Source organism: Oryctolagus cuniculus, chromosome 6 (assembly GCF_964237555.1).
Source record: "Oryctolagus cuniculus chromosome 6, mOryCun1.1, whole genome shotgun sequence".
Taxonomy (NCBI): domain Eukaryota; kingdom Metazoa; phylum Chordata; class Mammalia; order Lagomorpha; family Leporidae; genus Oryctolagus; species Oryctolagus cuniculus.
In genome coordinates, this window is record NC_091437.1 from 122,190,400 (window position 1) to 122,210,132 (window position 19,733).

At 42.3% G+C, this 19,733-nt stretch overlaps 1 long non-coding RNA gene across 1 annotated transcript; it reads left to right on the forward strand.

The window, feature by feature from the left end:
• The first annotated feature begins 16,230 nt into the window (after positions 1-16,230).
• LOC138849943 (uncharacterized) lies at positions 16,231-19,075 on the forward strand. Its single transcript, XR_011389247.1, has 2 exons — positions 16,231-17,337; positions 18,293-19,075. It is a non-coding gene; the product is annotated as an uncharacterized lncRNA (long non-coding RNA).
• Positions 19,076-19,733: the final 658 nt, after the last annotated feature.

A 19,733-nucleotide genomic window follows, 5' to 3' on the forward strand; every position in this document is an offset into this window, starting at 1 on the left:
TTATGTTTTGTCTAATCAGATGTGAACAGAAGTAATATATGCACTTTCAAGTTCGTATTATTTAAAAAAGTCTCCCTGCCCCCACTTCTGTCCCACATACCATAGATTGGAATATAAGCATAGAGTGTTGGAGTCCACCAGAATTTCCAACATGGGGTAAAAACCAAACTGTAGGGATTAATATTTTCATCTGGGGTTCCTGTAAGAGAAGCCTCGCAGAAAATGATTTAATTCTTGTCTCCATCATTTCAAAGACAGACAAAGCTATACTATTCTAGGTACGTGGGAAGAAAGCTAATTAATTACCACAATGAATACCTTAAAACATTAAGTCTTAAATCTTTCCAGAAAATTGCACCGGGAAGGATGGCTTAAGGATATTGAAGCAAGAAGATAAAAGAAAACTAAAATTCCACAGCAATGTGGCACTCAAAAGGCTTGAAGTTCAAAGAGCTGCAGTGATGTTGGGCAAGTTGGTTTCAATCTGAGAAGATAAATGTGAATACTTTGGGTATTGTCTTTGGCACAATCCTTGAACTAAGGGAAGCCACATGGGCAGAGCAACAACTTCAATCAGGAACAAACTCTAAAGATTTGCCAAGGGGCACTTTTTCCACATGCCTCCTCCCCAGTTTTGTCCCTGGCCCTTTTGGGAAAAATACCTCTCCTATCCATCAACCAAAAATTCAAATTGCCAGTGAGCAAAGAATTGATGGAAAATAATTGTTAGGCCAAATGCATACTAGCAACAGTCTGGTCTGTCTTCTGGGAGACACATATTTCCCTAAGGACAAATAGCTGTAGTTTCCAAAGGAAGGGGTATTAAATTTAAATAATTTTGGCCTAAGACTGTTTCCTTACGCCCAGGGCAGCCTTCCTAATAGTGAACTGTACCCTAGCTTTATGTATAAACAAAACGTAATTTATCCGTAAGAGTATACATTGTAACCAAGTAACTCAGTCTCAACCAATCACAGCCATCAGATTTCAGCCAAACACAGACTGCCAACTGATTGCACAACGTCCATATAAGACAAATGATGACTGCAGCCAATCAGATTGTTTTTGCATATCATTTCCTTTTTTCTGGTTGTAAATATAACCTGCACATATAATGCATGAGGTCTTTTGAACCTTCTTTGCTCTGGAGTGCTGACTGATTCTAGAATTTTTTTCTTGCCAAAGTAAACTTTGTTCATTTTGACTGGCATCAGTTTTCTTTTAACAGGGAATGCTGTATACTTAGTCCTAGTACATTGTGGCTTTTTTATTTTTTTTTTAAGATTTATTTTATTTATTTGAAAGACAGAGTTACAGAGAGAGAGGTCTTCCATCCGATGGTTCACTCCACAAATGGCTGCAGTGGCCAGAGCTGAGCTAGTCTGAAGCCAGGAACCAGGAACTTCTTCCATGTCTCCCAGATGGGTAAATGGGCCCAAAGACTTGGACCATCTTCTACTGCTATCTCAGGCCATAGCCAAGAGCTGGATCGGAAGAGGAGCAGCTGGGACCTGGAACCGGTGCCCATATAGGATGCTAGCGCTTCAGGCCAGGGCTTTAACCGGCTGCGCCACAGCGCCGGCCCCACATTGTTTTTTTTTGTTTTTTTTTTTTTTTTTTTTTTTTTTTTTTTCTCCAATATGGTGACATTACAGAACCAAAATCTTACCTTTGATTTTCCTCCTATAGCTTTTACTAATAGAGTCATGGTATATTTGATGAACTAGCAGTCAGCGGAGCCCTACCTAGGACTGGTACCCAAAGCACAAAGTAATATGTAATTCTTACCATCACTTAGATGGTGGTTGTGGGGTATCAACATAGGTTTTATTGATGAGAAAACTTATATCTGGAAAATTAGAAGTCACACTTGAAGGGCATACTTATTAAGTAATAGTCTGAATCCACAGTGTGTGGTCTTTGAAGTACTGAGTAACAATGGCCTCTATGATAGATTGAATTGTTGGTCCTAATTTTTCACTGTTCCATATTATCCATGCTCTTACAAGTGAGTTTTCAGTTGTGCCCTGCAGGCACCATGTATTTCCTTGCTGTTGACTTTGGATTCAGCTACATGACTTGCTTTGACTCAACAGGATGTGAGGGAAATTCACTGTATGCCTATTCTGAACCTGTTCCTTAATAGGTATCATGATTTCTACTTGCCCTCTGGGCTTTTACCATTTCCACGAGAATAAATATGCTATGGATAGTCACTTGCCCAAGGAGGATGAGATGAATGCTCCTTAGGGAACTGCTTCCTTTTTAGCCTAAGCCCCAGGCTGAGCATATGTGGAGCAGATCTGAGCTCAACATACAGCAAGCAACTAGGGCCAGACTGAGCTCCAGATTGAAATAGAGCAGCCTACCCTTACCAAGCCTAGACCAGTTCTGGCCAATGTGTGGACCATAAATATTGTCTACTTCATCTCCTCTGCATAGCCACATAGCCATTACTTTGGATCCCTACACAGGTCATGCTGTTTTGTATCTCCATGTCTTTGTTCCCTCTTCTTAGAATGCCTTGTCATCTTCTGTCACATTAATTCTAATCATTCTCCAAAATGAAATTAAAACATTACCTCTTCCAGGAAGTTTTCTCTGCCCTCCAGTCTGATTAGATATTCCATTAGATATGTGTACTTGTAGTCTGGCTCTTACCATTCCATGTTAAAACCATCCATTTGCATGTCTGTCTCTCCCACCCACCTCTAAACTTCTTGAGATTAGAGACAGTGATTCACTTATCTTTGATTCTTAGAATCTAGCACAGGACACACTCCATAGGAAACGGACATTAAATGAAAGCATGAAGAATCAAGCAATTATTTTAAACCTTCCCACACTAAGAAATCCATCTACACCTTGCCATTTCTCCAAGAAAAGGCTCTTTTCTCTCAGTAGGAAAGATTTTTTGACTATATATATGGTTCCCTAGAGAGATCTTTGTCTACCAACTATGTTAAGGGTAAGGGCTGTCATTATGTTTTTTTTTTATTATTTAATTGTGGTAAAATACACATAAAACTTTTTAAAAAAGATTTATTTATTTATTTGAAAGAATTAACACAGAGAGAGGAGAGGCAGAGAGAGAGAGAGAGGGGGGTCTTCCATCTGATGGTTCACTCTCCGATTGGCTGCAACGGCCGGAGCTGCGCCGACTGGAGCTGCGCTGATCTGAAGCCAAGAGCCTGGAGCTTCTTCCAGGTCTCCCACGCAGGTGTAGGGCCATCCTCTATTGCTTTCCAGACCATAGCAGAGAGCTGGATGGGAAGTGGAGCAGCCAGGTCTCGAATCTGTGCCCATATGGTATGCCAGCGCTTCAGTCCAGGGCTTTAACCCAGTGTGCTACAGCACTAGTCCCAACACATAAAACTTTAAAAATTATGTGTACAACTCAACAGTATTAAATATGGTTGTGCTGCCATCTTCACCATCTAGCCATAGAGTGTTTTTCATCTTTGAAACACACTAAATAATAACTCCCTATTTTCCTTCCCCACTGCCACTTAGAAGCCACCATTCTATTGTATATTCCTATGGGTTTGACTACTGTAGATATCTCATATAAGTGGAATCAGATAATATTTGTCCTTTTGTGATTGGCTTGCAATTTGATTATTGCCCTCAAGGTTCATCTGTGTAGCACACACCATAATTTCTCACCTTCTAAAGGCTTACTATTCCATTGTATGTATGCACTACTTTTGGTTTATACATTCTTCTGTTGATGGACACTTCCATTGTTTCCACATTTAGACTGTTGCTAGTAATGTTGCATGAACATAGATATACAGTTATCGCTTGGAATCCTTGATGTCAATTCTTTTGGATATACAACCAAAAGGGGATTGCTGGGTCATATGGTCATTCTGGTTTTAATTTTGTGAAGAACCACTATACATTTTTACCATAGTGACTGCATTATTTTACATTGTCACCAACAGTGTAAAACAATTCCAATTTCCTCACATTCTCACAAACACTTGTTATTTAATTCCTTCCTTCCTCCCTTCCTTCCTTCTATCCTTTCTTCTTCTCTCTTAGAGTAGCCATTCTCATGGGTGTGAGGTAGTTGCCACTATATTTGGACTTAATGGCATTTTGTCCATAGAGAATTCTGAAAGGAAGCAGAATAATCAAAATGCATTTGTTTGTTCAACCAGGTCCTAATTGTAATCATTTGCCAAGGTTATAATGAAATCATATAATATGTGTAAAACAAACCTACAAGACCTTTCTCAGCTCGGGCTTCCTGGGAAGCAAACACTAAGATATTAGCATGCACAAAGGTCATACTACGCTAAAGGGATAAATACCTATGTAAAAAAAGGCAGAGGAGTTGGAGGATTAGAAAAGGTAACTGGAAGGGGAATTCTGAAGCTGGAAAGGCTGCTATGGTTTGAATGTGTCCCCCACCAAAGGTCACATATTAAGCTTGGTCCTCAGTGCGACAATGTCAATAGCTAGAGCAACATTTAAGAGGTGAGGCCTAGCAGGAAGTTGCAAGACTGGCTCTTTTTTTTTTTTTTTTTTAAGCAACCTTCTATTTAATGAGTATAAATTTCATGGGTACATCTTTAGGAATACAGTGATTCTTCCCACCATACCCACCCGCCTACCCCTACTCCTTCCCTACTTCCTTCTCCCTCTCCCATTCCCAGTCCCGTTCTCCATTAAGATTCATTTTCAATTAACTTTATATTAACTTTATACACAGAAGACCAAATCTTTACCAAGTAAAGATATCAACTATTTGCACGCACACACACATACACACACACAAAATATAAAAAACTGTTGAGAACAAGTTTTACAGTTAAATCTCATAGTACAACTCATATAGGACAGAGGTCCTGCATGGGGAGTAAGTGCATAGTGACTCCTGCTGTTAATTTAACAATTAACACTCTTATGTATGATGTCAGTGATCACCCAAGGCTCTTGCCATGAGTTGCCTGGCCTATGGAAGCCTTTTGAGACCACCGTCTCAATTTTTAGGCAGGGCCAAAGGCAAAGTGGCAGTTCTCTCCTCCCTTCAGAGAAAAGTGCCTCCTTCTTTGATGGCTCCTTGTTTCCACTGGGGTTGCATTCATGCAGATCCTTCATGTAGGACTTTTTTCTTGGCCACAGTAAGACTAGCTCTTTCCTGTCTCACTATGTGATCTTTCCCTCTGATATGCACTCTGCCATTATGATATCATCTGCCATGAAATCCTCACCAGAGCCAGCGCAATGCCCTTGAACCTCCAAAAACTGAGCTAAATAAATCTCTTTTATTATAACTTACCCAGCCTCAGACATTTCATTATAGTAACAGAAAATGGACTACTATAGTATTCCTCACTTTTGAGCCAGCCAAAGCCAGGAGCCAACAGCTCCATGTGGCTAGAAGAGGCCTGAACACTTCGGTCATAATTCTCTGCCTTTCCAGGCACATTAGCAGGGAGCTGGATTGGAAGTGGAGCAGCTGGGACTAGAACTGGTGCCCGTATAGTATGCCAGCATTATAGGTGGAGGCTTAACCTGCTGCATGGGGGCAGTGCTGGCCCCTACTGATACTGCTAATCAGTGATGTGTTCCACTAGGCCTGCTGGGTTTTGTGGTCCAATGGCAGGTCTTAATTTACTGAAGGCCAGATCTACCAAGGAATCTCTTCTTGCTCTGCATCCCACCCCAACCTGGCGGCATGTTTTGTCTTCTAGTATATGAATTATAGAATCTCCATGTATAGAAATATTTGGCTTCAAGGAACCAAAGAGGACCAGCAAGCATTGTGCTTTATTCTTTGTGATGGGAGGTACAAGATACGGTAGTTTGTCTTTTACTTGGGAAGGATGTTCCAGCAGATACCTAAGCACTTCACTGATGTAGTGGGTGCCTTTATCTATCTTAGTAGGGATTATTTCTCATTGTCTGGAGCTCCTGTATCTTATCTCTGTGAGGCACTGTTCACTCATCTATTCCAGTCAGCAACATGTGGTCAGTGTAGTGGACCAATGTAATGTTCCTTTGGATGTCCAGCTGGCTCAAGTTTCATTATGACAGGGAATAGCAGAAGTTAAATAGTCCTGGGCAAGACCATCTATTCTGTGGCTGGTGCTGTGGCACAGTAGGTTAATCCTCTGCCTGCAGTGCTAGCATCCCATATGGGTGCTGGTTCTAGTCCCAGAAGCTCCTCTTCTGATCCATCTCTCTGCTAGGCCTGGGAAAGCAGTGGAAGATGGTACAAGTGCTTGGGCCCCTGTACCCATGTGGGAGACCCAGAAGAAGCTCCTGGCTCCTGGTTTTGGATCAAGCCCAGCTTCTGCCATTGTGGCCATTATGGGGAGTGAACCAGTAGATGGAAGACCTTTCTCTGCCTCTACCTCTCTGTAACACTGCCTTTTAAATAAGTAAATAAACAAATCTTTTAAAAAAGACTATTTATGTGAATGTGATTTATTTCAGATCCTCTTTTATAATGTGGATGAAAGAAAATATATTTATCACATTAATAGCAGTGTACCATGTGTGGGGCCATGTTAGTCTTCTCTAGTTAGGTACCATATGGAACAGTGTCTTCAATGGGGACTGCTATTAGGTAGAATTTATGAGTACACACTCATCCTCTAACTGCATTTAAGGGTTTTTTGTTTTTACAATTTAATTATTTGAAAGGCAGAGTCTCTCTCTCTCTCTCTCACACACACACACACACAGAGAGAGAGAGAGAGAGAGAGAGAGAGAGAGATTCCATCCACTGGTTCACTCCCCAAATGGCTTCAGTAGGCAGGGCTGGGCCAGATCAAAGCCAGGAACCTGGAACTCCACCCAGTTCTCCCACATGAATACAGGACCTCAAGTACATAGGCCATCCTCTGCTGCTCTCCCAGGTGTGTTATCATAGAGCTGGATCAGAAGTGGAGTAGTTGGGACTCAAACTGGTGCTCACATGAGATACTGGTGTTGCAGGCAACAGCTTAACCTGTTGTGGTCAATGCCAGCCCCTGCATTCAAGTTTTTAGGGGACATGACTGATAAATGAAATGGGGAATAGGGACCATCATCCTTGCTTCTTATAAATCATAAAGTATCATTCTGACCCTATGCTTTACACATTGTGATAATTGTACTTCCTTCTTCAGACATGTAATCACTATTGCCTGGTCTCTATTACCAGCTTGGGATTCGTCTTAGGGAGCTCAGTTCTGTAACAGCATTTCCAACCATCAGATCTTGCCCACAGAGAGTAACTTCTGAGTTTCACATAAGAGAGTCCTTTTATCACTCTCTGACACAAATGCTTCCTTACTGCTTTGATAAATGGAGGGTTCAGGTGTCTATAGGACCCTCTCATGGTTGGTTGGCAGGCTTTATAGCCATAGATGATCTATTTTGTATGCCCACATCCCTGAAGCATTTGATCATTTCCTAGTCATCTGGCCTTGGAAGTTCTGGCATTTGTACTACCTTTACCTAGTGGACATCACTTTCTCCAGGTTTCCCAATGAGTCCATTTAGGAACATGTTAGTGTCATCTCCTGAGGTCCTTGCCAGTTGATATCATGCAAATTCTCCTATCAAACCATATGTTCCACCACCCTTGATCTTCCACCTTCAGGGACAGGCTCACAATGTTTTCTGAACTCCTGCTGATGCACAGTTAGCTAGATCCTGTAGAAACTTTGGATTATAATCTTCCTTATCAGACATAGCAGAGCCCCAACCAGGTTCTTGGCCTTTGTATATTAGACTAGCTAGACTGAGCACTGTGCCTTCTTTGAAACTCTGTTTTAATGATTAAGAACAGTTGTTAGCTTCCTCTGCTTTTCTGTGCAGGAGATGAAAGCCTCTTTATGCACCACTGAAGAAGTTCTGTAGCATTCATGCTTAGCTTTTTAACTGTACATAAATCACTCTCATCTACTGTTGATTGCCTCAGTACTGCCACTGAATTCCAATGTCTTTATAAGTTTGACTGTCTCTGTATTTTTCTAATGGATCACACCCTCTTCCTGTGTTGAAAAGTAAAGAAGTTTTCAATGAATGAAGCAACCCTATAACAAAGGAAATTCTGGAAGAGGTCTACCAACTGAGTGCTGATTGTCTTGCTGGCAGTACTCCCAGAAGCTAGGGAAAGAAAGACACAGGGGCATGAAGCACTGTGTGATGCTGGAGGACTATGAGCAATTCAGAATTGAAACTAGAGCTGGATCCATACAAGTAGTGGTTAGCACTAGAGTCAACACTCTTGTCTTCTGATTGTTAATCCAATTACTATTCTACTCTAACAAGCTACCTTTGTGTGGCTAAAAAGGCTTTCCTCCTTGCTATAAGGAAAAGCCTGGTCCTCCTTTCTGCTTCCAATATTTCTGCCCCTTATCACAAGAAAGAGAAGTGCAAAAGGGGAATCTGGTAGGATGCTCAGAGCTCAGGCCTTATTCCAGCATTTTGGAGATTTTTTTCAATGTCATTCAATGATGCTTCTTTGGTGCTCTCTACTCCCTGACACCTAATCTTCATGGGTTCCTGTACCAGCCAGCCCTGCAGGGAGCCAAGAATGGTGCCATTGACTATTGACTATTTCTTCATCTTCTGTCTCCCGAGAGGCAGAGTACATGCGGAAGCTTGACCTTCCTTTTCCAGGATTCATCACCAGTCCTCCAAGGACTAATTGAACTTATTGATGTGTTTGAGGGAAGTTATTTTTTATCGTATAAGCAATAAATTCCTTTTAGGGTAAAATTTATACTTTTGTACAAGGATAAAAAATGAAGCATGCATAATGGAATACAACAAAGTAATAAGAATGAGTCTTACATAACTATCTATGATAACATGAGTGAATCTCTCAAAAATACTTCCCATTTAAAAATTGAATTGTGGTTAAAAAAAACCCTATGACATACAATTTACCATCTTAATCATCTTTTAATTGTAAAAGTTAGTAATGTGAAGTATTTTCACCTCATTGTGCAACAGACTTCCAGCTCTTTTCATGTTGCAAAACTGAAACTCCCTGCTCATTCAACAACTTTGCATTTCCCCTTTACCTCAGCCCCAGCAACCACCAATCTATTTTTTATTATTACAAAGTTTGGTTACTTTACATACCTTATATAAGTGGGATCATACAGCATTCATCTTTTTATAACTGGTTTATTATACTTATGTAAGATCAAGGTCCATCCATGTAGCATGTGACAGAATTTCTTTTCTTTTCAGGGCTGGATAATATGCCATAGTATGTATATAACATATTTTGTTTTTCATTCATCCATCTGTAGATGGGTCTTTGGGTTCCTTCCATCTCTTAGTTACTACAAATAGGTTGCTGTGAACATGAATGTGCAAATATCTCATTAAGACATACTTTCAATTCTTTTGGGCATGTGACTACTGGACCATATGGTAATACTATTTATATTGTTTGGAGAAACAACCATACTGTGTTTCCATAGTAGCTGTACCATTTAACAATCCCACCATCAGCAGACAAAAATCTTGATTTCTCCACATCTTTACATTTGTTTTTTTTTTTTTTTTAAGATTTATTGATTTGAAAGAGTGACAAAGAGAGCAGGAGAGACAGAGATCTATTCCATCCAGGTTTCCCAAATGCCTGAAATAGGCAGGGATAAGCCAGATCAAAACCAGGAGCCAGGAATTCCATCTGGAGTTCCAACATGGGTGGCAGGAACCCAAGTACTTGAACCATTATCCACTGCTTCCCAGGCATTCAGCAGGAAGCTGGACCAGAACCATGGAGTAGCCAGGACTTGAACTAGGCTCCCCAATATGGCATGTGAACATCCTAAGCAGCAGGGCAATTTTCTGTGCCACAATGCCTTCCCCTATATTTTTTCTTTCCTTTTTCTTTTGATAGTCATTTTAATGATTATGAGGTAGAATCTGATTGTGGTTTTGATTTTTATTTCTCTAGTGATTAGTGATGTTGAACATCTTCATATTCTTGGACAATTGCATATCATCTATGGGGAAATTTCAATTAAGTCTTTGCCTAATTAAAAAAACCTTTTTGTTGTTGTTGAGTTATGGAGTTCCTTATATAATGCACATTATCTCATAATTCCATTTTGCCATGAACTTTCTGAAGCTCCTTTATAGTCTGGTTTTTAATATCTTTTCAGATGTATGCTTAATAGGTATTTTCTCCTATTCTATAGGGAGAAATTTTTATACTGCTAATTATGTAGTTTAATGCCTAGAAGTTTCTAAGTTTGATGGATCCATCCTTTTGCTATTTATGCATTTGTTGCCTGTGCTTTTAGTGTCCTGTCCAAGAAAGCACAAAGCCCAGTGTCATGAAGATTTCCCCTTTTGTTTTCTTCAAGGAGTTTCTTAATTTTACATCTTCTGTTTAGTTCCTTAATAAATTTTGAGGTAATTTTGGATATAGTGAAAGGTGAGAGGCCAACTTCATTCTTTCGCATGTGTAAATAGAGTTTCCCCAAGATGATTTTTGGAAGGACTGTCCTTCTTCCATTGAATAGTCTTGGTACCTTTCTTAAAGATCACTTGGAGGATCTGCGCTGTGGCATAGCAGGTAAAGCCGCTGCTTGTAGTGCTGGCATCCCATATTTGCACCGGTTCAAGTCCTGGCTGCTCCACTTCTGATCCAGTTCTCTGCTATGTCCTGGGAAAGGAGTGGAGGATGACCCAAGTCCTTGGGCCCCTGCACCTATGTGGGAAACCCAGAAGAAGCTCCTGGCTCCTGGCTGCAGATTGGTGTAGCTCTGGCCGTTGTGGCCAATTGGAGAGTGAACCAGCAGATGGAACACCCTCCCCCACCCCCCCACCCTCGCCTCTCCTCTCTCTATGTAACTCTTTCAAATAAATAAATAAATCTTTAAAAAGAAAAACAATCACTTGACTATATATACAAGGGTTTATTTCTGGGCTCTTTGTTCTCCTGGGCGCTTCAGTTTATTCTGTTGGTCTACCTTTATGCTATTAAAGTTATTTTTGACCTAAAGAATTCAGGCACAAAGTAACACTATATGATTCTATTTATATAAAGTTCAAAAAAATGAAATTTGACCTATGGTATTAAAAGTTGGGCTAGGGGGCTAGGGATAGGCAATATGAAGAGGCCTTTGAGAGATATTGGTAATATTATGTTTCTTGATATACCTGCTAATTATATGTGTGTGTTTACTTTGTGAAAATCCATTGAGTTATTTACAAACATTTAGCACTGTAAGTACTACCAGAATCTTTGTGGTACCTAACACAATCTTAGTTAAAACCTGTTACATATCAACAGAGAAATATGATCAAAGCCCATTTCATATTATGGGTATGTGTGTGTATGTGTCTTTTCCCACTGGATCACAATTAGTAGAAAATAAATATCTCAGTGAAAGTTTAGCCATTCACATTCTGGTAAACTTCTTTTCTCACATAACTGGGACAGTAGTTAGAGATGAGCAATGAAAGAGTAAAAGCAATGCATATATATATATAGAGAGAGAGAGAGAAAGAAAAAGAAAGAGAGAAAGAGAGAGAGAGAGAGAGAGAGACTCTTCCATCCCCAGAGATCATCATCTTTCTCCAGGTGGCTGCAGCAGCCAGCACTGAGCCAGGCTGATGCTAGGAACCAGGAGCTTCATCTGGGTCTTCCTCATGGGTGGCAGGGGCCCAACGATCTTCCGCTGCTTTTTCCCAGGCCATTAGGAGGGAGGGGGTGGAGCAACTGGGACATGAATCATCACCCATATGAGGTGCTTGCATTGCAGGCAGTGGCTTTACCTGCTAAGCCACAGCACCAGCCCCTACTTCCTATTATATTTTAGGTGGATTAAGGTGCCATTGACTTATGTTAGCTTAGAGATAGGCTTTGACTACAATACTTTTCTTAATTATAATATTCTGGTCATATCAACTTTGACAAGAAAGTACTTTCCTGTAATTCTAAGCTAAGCAGAATAACTGGAAAAATAAGAGATCATCAGGTAGTTCTGTTGGTCCATATAAAAGGAAACAGAAGGTATAGAACTCCCTAACCTGTGAGCCTTGGCAGGCTGGGCCCTGGTAATGAATTACATGACTGTGAAGGCACGGATTCTACTTGACCATCGCAGTAGTCCACCTTGGCTAGTACTGAAATCACTGTACTGATGACCTCCTGCAATGAGATGCCACAAACTTCATCCCACTGACCCTTACAGATACCATATTCTTTTTGTGTAGTGACATGAAAAGAGTTGGAAATTTAGCAACAGAAAGAGATAATTATAAGGGGCCCCATCAGAGAGAAGAGTGACATATGTAAACAAAGAATTACTCCTAAATCCTGACAAAACTTCAGGTTCCTGAGATGTGCAAGAGGAACACTGGTGCCTGAAAATTCTCCTGGCCTGCTTGTCCTCTGGAAAGTGCATGAGCATTAAGATGGTCTCACACTCCACTTGGTCACTGCTACCTCCTGTCTCTGGGTAGGTCAGATTGGATGATAAATTATAGGTTACCCCACTAAGTTTCTCTTCCAGTTCCCCAGAGGAACATATGTTAAGATTTAAAGACCATTTTTATAAACCAAGGGGTGCCTGAATTATGTCCTGTTTCTTTTTCTCTGCTTAAAAATTGTAAATCTTTATAGGATTACCTATTATGGGCCACACATTATATTAGGCATTGTGACATATATTATCTCAATTGTCATCAGAATACCATGTGGGTACTTAAAATTTATTTATTTTATTTATTTCAGAGAGAAAAAGAGACAGAGACAGAGAGATATCTTTCATCTGCTGGTTCATTCTCTAAATGCCTACAACATCTGGGGCTGGGCAGGCTGAAGTCAGGAGTGAGAACTCAATCCAGGTCTCCCATGTGAGTGGTAGGTATTTAATTACTTGAGCCATCACCTGCTGCCTTCCAGGGTGTGTATTAGTAGAAAGCTGGAATCAGGAATGGAAACTGGAATACAAACCTATGTACTGTGATATGAATGTGTGTATTTTAATAATTGTGCCACATGCCTGCCCTCATGTGAGATGTTTTCATTGTACCTCCTCCTTACTTTTTTAAGAGATAAGAAAATTGAAAGGCTAGAGAATTTAATTTGGCTAGAAATGACAAGTAAGATAATGAACTAAAGCCCAAGCCCTGGCCTTGTTTCTGAGCCCATCCTTGAAATAAAGGTTTCATCTCTGGGTGAGCAGTGCCTTGCGTTGCTTCCCTTCCCTGAGGTATGCACCCCTACCTCCTGAAACCAGGCCTCGTTTCTAGGCTCACTCCTTGCCAGACTTCCCCTTTGCCTACCGGGCTCCCTCCACAGTTGTCTGTACTTTTTCTTCATCTCTCTCCTGTTTCCACTCACTAGCATCTCTTACCTGGGTGACCAATCCACTCAGCAAAGGCAGTTCGAGCAAACTCTCTAAATTGCCAACCTCACTGTGCCACCCACTTGCTTAAGCCAGTCCAGTGCTTCCCAGGAGGATAAAGTTCTAACCTCTTAACAAGGTTTACCAAACCCTTCCGGGGCCAGCGTTGTGGCATAGTGGGTAGAGCCACCACCCATGATGCCAGCATCCCATATGGGCAGGGGTTTGTGTTCCAGCTGCTCCACTTCTGATCCAGCTCTCTGATAAGGGCTTGGGAAAGCAGCAGCAGATGGCCCCAGTGCTTGGAAACCTGCCACCCATGTCAGAGACCTGGATGAAGTTCCTGGCTCCTGGCTTTGGCCTGGCCCAACCCTGCACCCATCTAGGGAGTAAAACCAGCTGATGGAAGATATCCTTCTCTCTGTCCCTCTCTGTAACTCTTTCAAAATAAATACATTATTCTTGAAAAACAAAGCCCTTCTTTTCAAATGCACACTTTAGCCCTACTAAACTTTCTCTCTCTTCCTTGTCCAACCTCCACCTCCTCTGTCCTTACCCATTGTTGCCCCATACACATTGCCATCTCCCAAACTTGTATTCGCTCAGTTGAGATCACTGGGAAGTACCTGGCTTTGTGGGTCCCTCTCTGCCCCACCAATCTCCATGCCCTTCCCGCAGTGTGCTGGAGCCGGCTGGTACGGGCTCTCAGTACTTCTCAACTCCAGCATGGTACCACGTTGTGTGATGTCACATTGGCATCTTGAAATTGGCCATGCTTAAATATTTATACCACAGAAATCAGCAAGTGGTAAAGAGAGGGTTATTTTTAGTTGGTTAGTAAACATTTACACCAGAACACCAATCTGCCCCGATAATTTTATAACACACTGAATATAATTTATTTCTTTATTTGTTCATTGAATGTATTTACTGATTGATTGCTACATCTGTACTAGGTGCTGGGCATATAAATGAGGGCAAATAAGAGAGTTCTTGCTATTACAGGGCTTATAATAAAGAAGGGGAGACAAACCTTAGTCAAATAGTCACACCAATGCAATATAAACTAATAGTTATCATTAAGGACTAAAAATGTATAATGGGATATTTGACCTAGTCTAGGAAAGTTTTCCTGAACTAAAATCCAAAGGATTATCTTGAGTTCAGGAAGGACAAGGTAAGGAAACAGCAGTCCAAGCCAAAAGAACAACATATGCTGTGGACAGAGGGAATGGGATTCCCTCAAGCAAGGAACGAAAACAAGTGTGGCTAGAAGACAGCGAGAGAGCTAGGGGTTTTGCACAGCATTTTGCAGGTTCTACTAAGGAGACTGGCCTTTATCCTAGGAATAGTGGGAAGCTGTTAAATGTTTAGGCAGGAAGAACACACAACGTAGAAAAAATCAGCACAGAAAGGTGGTTCAGAAACAGACACTAGATCTAGGTTTCCTGGCTTGAAATTCTGGCTCTGCTAGTAATAGTAAGTTGCTAGCAACTCACTAGGAAGCTTTCTGTGCCCCCTTTTCCTCTTTGTGAGGTTATAATGCTTTTAGAACATCAGGCACATCATAAATGCTATAGAAGTGTTTGTTCAATTAAATAAATTAAAAAAAAAAAACCTTTGGTTAGATAACTCTGGGTGTAGTGAGTGACCTAGGGTCTGATAGGGTATGCAGATGTAAAATAATGATAGCATTAGTAAGTGCAAAGGATATTGATAACCCAAGGATGATAGTGAACTCAGCTTCCTGTGTGGGTGGAGTCATGGACATAAAGGATGTTCCAGTTGGGAGATGACAGTGCCAAGAGCCATGGAAATACAGAAATGTCACAGTAGCAGAAGCTTACAGCTTTGGAAACAGCTTGAATGGATTAGACATGAGTGTAAACCAAAGGGTTTTCTGTTATACTAGAGGAAGTTTCAGTGAGAAGGGCCCAGCATGATGGCCAATGACTGCATAGGTTCCAGAATCAAGGCCACTCAGTTTAGAACCCTGCCTTTGCACCTCACTAGTTGTGGGACTTGATTTTGCTAATCCTCATAATCCTCAACTGCCTCATCTGTAAAGTGGAAATAATTATAACATTTAGTGTATACGATTGATAAAAATCCAGTTAATCTATCTAAAGTCTCAGCAAAGAGGACTCAATAAATATTAAACTCTTAGGCGACAGGAATTGTGGCATAGCAAGTCAAGCCGCCATTTGGTATGTTGCACACCACACTGGATGCCTGGGTTCAAGTCCCACTTCTGCTTCTGATCCAGCTTCCTAATATGTACTCTGGGAGGCAGTAGATGATGGATGAAGTAATTGCGTCCCTATCACCCAGATTGAGTTCTAGCCCCTGGCTTCAGCCTGGCCCCATCCTGGCTGCTATAGGCAGTTGAGGAGTGAACCGGAAGATATAGTCTCTGCTTCTTTCTCTCTCTTTTTCATATATACACATTCTGATGAAAATAAACATAAACAAACATAATGTTCCACTATTATTATCACATTAGGAATTTCACAAAAACAAGGCCCAGAGATCAAAAGGCCTTTGAACATACATAAAAAATAGTAAGTCAGTTTAACCTGAAGTCTGCTCATCAGTGCTAACCTAGGAACCTTCCTTTTATTGGCCCATGCTGTGCTAAGTACAGAAATTGAGAGTAAGTTTTTAGAAATTTAAAAAACAAATCAGAAGAGAATTTTATATTTGTTGCACATTTGTATACTTAAGAAAAACTGGGGTTTATAGTTTGTCTTTTTTCATTTAAGTTGGCATGCTTTTAATTGTAAATAACCATCTATGTCAGATTAGAAATAATAAAATACGGCCCTTTACTCCAAAAAAATCCCTAAATGGGGCTGGATAGGGCATGTTGGAGAGGAGCCTGGAAAGATAGGCCGGGGCCATGGTGGGGACCCTTGATTGCTTTATGGAATGGACAGTATTCGGTAGGCAACTAGGCAAGCAAAAATTTACAGTGGTTGTTACCTATGTTCGGCGGACACAGGTGAGTGGACTTTGCCTGTTTTCCGTCATTTTTTTTTTTTTTAGTGAGCATGTGATTTTTCTTTTTCTTTCTTTTTTTTTTTTTTTAATGAAAAGTGTTTAGTATATGTTTGGTTAAGAATTGCTCCATGTTTCACAAACACAACATCTGTTAAACGCTGTTAAAAAAAAAGCCATTAAACTTGGGCAAACGTCACACATGGAAAATACGTGAGCACATACTGCAGACCAGAGAGTGACTTGTGGACAAAAGCTGTGAGTTTCTGCCTTCTTGGGCACCCAACCAACTCATAAAAGAACGCGAAGAAGTTCTCATCTCCTGGTTTGCCTTCCAACAATACCGCATCCAGCACTGCCTGCAATGGGCAGGTCAGGATCCTAAGGGTTTAATCGGGGCCTCCTGGTGAGAGGCGAGCCGCAGCTCCCAAGGGTGGAGTAGCCATAGTTAGCCAGTTTGGAAACAGACACAAACCTTTCAAGTTGGCGCGTCAGCCCCGACCTGCGCAGCCACCCTCTGAACCACAGGACACCTAGGCCCGAGTCCGGCGCGGCCCTGTGCCCCCGCGCGGGCCTGCCCTGAGCCCACAGCTTCAGAACAGCCCTCCGCCCAGGCCCGGAAGGCGACGGTGGACTGGGCGCCACGCCCGCGAGCCTATCCCCGCCGCGGCCCCAAGTGCCCATGCCCCTGGTGTAACCCTCAATTTCTATCACAACTCAGAGAAGCTGAGGAGCCCATCCGGCCCAGTCTGTGGCCTTGAGGTTGCCAGAGTCCAGGCGAGACCCGCAGGGGCTCTGCAGGTGGGACCCAGGCCTCTGCGCCCGCGTCCCCCGGCCCCGAGGCCGGGCCTTTCCCGTCCCGCCTCTCGACCCACAGTGCCGGGGGGCAGGGCCGCAGTCACGAGACGGCGCCTCGCCCGGGGTGTGGTCGCCGCCGGCACTTTAAGGCCGGCCTCGAGCCTGGCCCCGAGCGCCGCCGCCGCCTCCGCCGCTGGAGCCTCCGGACAAGGTGCGTTCGCCGCTCGCCTGGCCCGGCCCGAGTGCGTTAGGCCGAGGCCGTGCTCCTCCCGGCCGGCGGTTAGGCTGGCGGGCTGAGGCCGGGGCCGCCCCGGGGGAGGGGCGGCTGTCCAACGGCGCTCATTCGTAGGAGCGACTGAAGGGCGGGTCTGGGGAGCCCGGGCCGCGGCCCTGCCCCTTCTGTGACACTGAGGCTCCGGGCCTAGAAATGGGACCCGGGGCAGGGGTGGTGCTGGAGGAGGGGGGTAGGGGGCGGCCTATAGTGCCCCCAGCCCCAAGGCCCAGCGCCGAGTCCCAGGGAGCTTCTCTGTCCCGCCTGTGGAATATTCGTGGCTCGCCCGAGCGTCTAGGGTGTTTTATGGGGGCATTTTTTTGAGGCCTCTTTCTCATTTTGCCTGGTACTTCCTTTTTGGTGTGCGGCGAGGCCCCACTACTAGACTTTTAAGTCGCATTGGAGCCCAGCCGGGTCAGACTTGTGTATTCAATAAGTAATTGAATGAGTGAGAACCTGTGGAATAAAACTGAATGCATTAACCAGTGAGTAAAGGATTGAGTGTGTAAGAAATACGAAGAGCTGAATGAACCCATCTGTGAATGGATAGCGATACTCCTGCGGTGGAGGCAGCGGACACACAGGCTTTCAACTCTTGCTTTCTGATAGTTTACCAAAAAGTTGCATTAACAAAAAAAATCCCACCTTTTAAAAGAGTTATCCTGACTATGATTTCTTAAAAGAAGTTGTTAAAATCAATCACCAGAAACAACCCTTGGTATTCCCACTTTAAGTGGATTTTGATATCTGCGTTTGCTTAAAATATGCGTAGGTTTTTTCTTGCTCATGTTTTGTGCTTTTCTACTTTGCACTTTTAGAGAATCATTGCCACCGTAATATATTAGGTATGACTCTTGACTTGTTTGTAGAATCAGGCATTTCTCTTGAATTACAGATCGTGAAAAATCTTGTTTTCCTGAGACGGTGCTGGCTGATTTTGGGGTAGAAGAAGCCAGAATGTGGCCCAGAGAGGAAAAGAGACATTTATCTGTGTGGACATATAGATTAAGACTGATGTAACATACTTGGTCACTGCAGAAGCTTTAGGCTTTTTGGACCCAGATTCCAGAAAAGCTGGATGACCTTGGACTTGTCACTTGATATTTTTGGGTTTTAATTTGAGCTTCATGAGTTAAACTTCTGGGATTCTTTCTTATCAGAGTTAAAGGAGGGGAAACAGCAGATGATTTCATAGAGTTCTGCTTACTTCACTGCTCAGGCTCAGCTTGGGACTATGTGGAGTTTAGTCTCTTCCTTGTTCTCTGCCAATTCTAGCTCTTTTACCTTCCTATTCACTTCTGCAGCAATGGGACCTGGGAGCTCAAGATAAGAAGAGAAGACCTTAGGCTGGTGGGGAGAAGAAGGGGCAAGAGTTTCTTCTACCTTGTCATAGGCTTCCAGTTCTGGGTCTAACTTGTTAACAGTGCAACTCATTCAGACAATGCCATGTATTTTCAGTACATCCAGGGAAGTGAGCCACTGGTGATTGACATGCCTCTTTAATTAGTTACCATAGATCATGATATGGAACTGGGAGTACCTGGGAGATTTTTTAATAGTACTTAAAAAGTCATTTACATATGTATTGAAAATATTTCTTGCATGCTAATGTTCTTAGAAAAAAATATTTAACAAACACAAAACCCCAAATGTGTTGAATAAAACAGAATGAACATTACCAACTTCAGTTATTTCAGGTCTGTTGGGAAGTGTGGATCAAATGCATTACTTGGTGAAACAGGCTGACTTTCTTAGACTCTTTTCATGAGGAGCTGATTATGGGGCCATGTGTCATTAAGGCATGAGATGTAATAGAGTAGATATTTATAGGGCACTGACCATCACCATGCAGTATTATATTTAATCTTTTTTAACTTATATTGCTCTCATTTAATTATCACTAAAAACGTAAGGGATAGATACAATCGGAATTCCTATTTGGCCTTCCTAAATAGAAACAGTGCTTGGAAAATGGGAAAATAAGGATTCAAAACACAAGCAGAGAGGCAGGGTTTCTCCTAGAGACACAGAGGATCCTTGCTAGGAGTCTGTGTGACGTTAAAGGCTGTGACCCATGTGTGTGTTCCAGGATATATATATATATATATGTAAATTCTAGGGCACTGTGGGTAAGTGAGTTTAGAAGAGGAGTTGGAATTCTAGTAGGTGCTGATATATATATATATATATATTTTTTTTGACAGGCAGAGTGGATAGTGAGAGAGAGAGACAGAGAGAAAGGTCTTCCTTTTGCTGTTGGTTCACCCTCCAATGGCCGCCACGGCTGGAGCGCTGCGGCCGGCGCACCGTGCTGATCCGATGGCAGGAGCCAGGTG